Here is a 1,318-nt window from a genome sequence, read left to right on the forward strand (position 1 = left end):
ACTCTAACTGTGAAGAAGTTCTTCCTAATGTCCAATCTAAATCTGCTCTCTGCTAGTTTGTGGCCATTATTTCTTGTAACCCCCGGGGGCGCCTTGGTGAATAAATACTCACCAATTCCCTTCTGTGCCCCCGTGATGAACTTATAGGCAGCCACAAGGTCGCCTCTCAACCTTCTCTTGCGGAGGCTGAAGAGGTCCAGGTGCCCCAGTCTCTCCTCGTAGGGCTTGGTCTGTAGGCCCTTAACCATACGAGTGGCCCTTCTCTGGACCCTCTCCAGGTTATCCGCATCCCTCTTGAAGTGCGGCGCCCAGAATTGCACGCAGTACTCCAACTGCGGTCTGACCAGCGCCCGATAGAGGGGAAGTATCACCTCCTTGGATCTATTCATCATGCATCTGCTGATGCACGATAGTGCCATTGGCTTTTCTGATGGCTTTGTCACACTGCCGACTCATGTTCATCTTGGAGTCCGCTACGACTCCAAGGTCACTTTCCACTTCCGTGCCGCCCAGCAGGTCATTCCCTAGGCAGTAGGTGTGCTGGACATTTTTCCTCCCTAGGTGCAGCACTTTGCATTTCTCCTTGTTGAACTGCATTCTGTTGTTTTCTGCCCACTTGTCCAGGTCTGCCAGGTCTGCTTGCAGCTGTTCCCTGCCCTCCGGCGTGTCCACTTCTCCCCATAGCTTTGTGTCATCTGCAAACTTGGACAGAGTACACCCTCGTCCAAGTCTCTGATGAAGACATTGAAGAGTATCGGTCCAAGGACCGAGCCCTGCGGGACCCCGCTGCCCACACCCTTCCAGGGCGAAACCGACCCATCCACCACGACTCTCTGGGTGCGACCCTCTAGCCAATTCGCCACCCACCGGACTGTGTAGTCATCCAAGTCACAGCCTCTTAACTTGTTCACCAGTATGAGGGGGGATACTGGTATAGGTTAGATCCTAGGAGGCAATATTTTACAGTTAGGGTGGCCAGAATCTGGAACCGACTTCCTAGGGAAGTGGTCCTCACCCCTACCTTGGGTAAATTCAAAAAGAGGTTAGATGATCACCTGTCTGGGGTCAATGGAAGAGGGTCAGGCTACATTATCTGGTCAGGTCCCTCCTGACCCTAGCTACTATGAAATACTGAAGAACAAAAGGATCAAAAGTTTGAGAGGCCTTGGCACAGATGACTCTCTGCTTGATTTATGATAGCAAAAACAGCTGTGGAAAGCCACTCAGGCACCTCCCTGCAGGTGACTGCCATGGACTTCTGAGAACCGGGGCCTGGGACAGAAAGCAGAACACCAGAGAAACCAGCGCTACATTCCTG

General features: G+C 52.4%; 1 protein-coding gene across 1 annotated transcript in view; it reads right to left on the bottom strand.

The window, feature by feature from the left end:
* Positions 1-1,318, bottom strand: part of NUP88 (nucleoporin 88) — an 18,118-nt gene that overhangs the window by 11,298 nt on the left and 5,502 nt on the right.

Source organism: Alligator sinensis, unplaced genomic scaffold (genome assembly GCF_000455745.1).
Source record: "Alligator sinensis unplaced genomic scaffold, ASM45574v1 scaffold419_1, whole genome shotgun sequence".
Taxonomy (NCBI): Eukaryota; Metazoa; Chordata; order Crocodylia; family Alligatoridae; genus Alligator; species Alligator sinensis.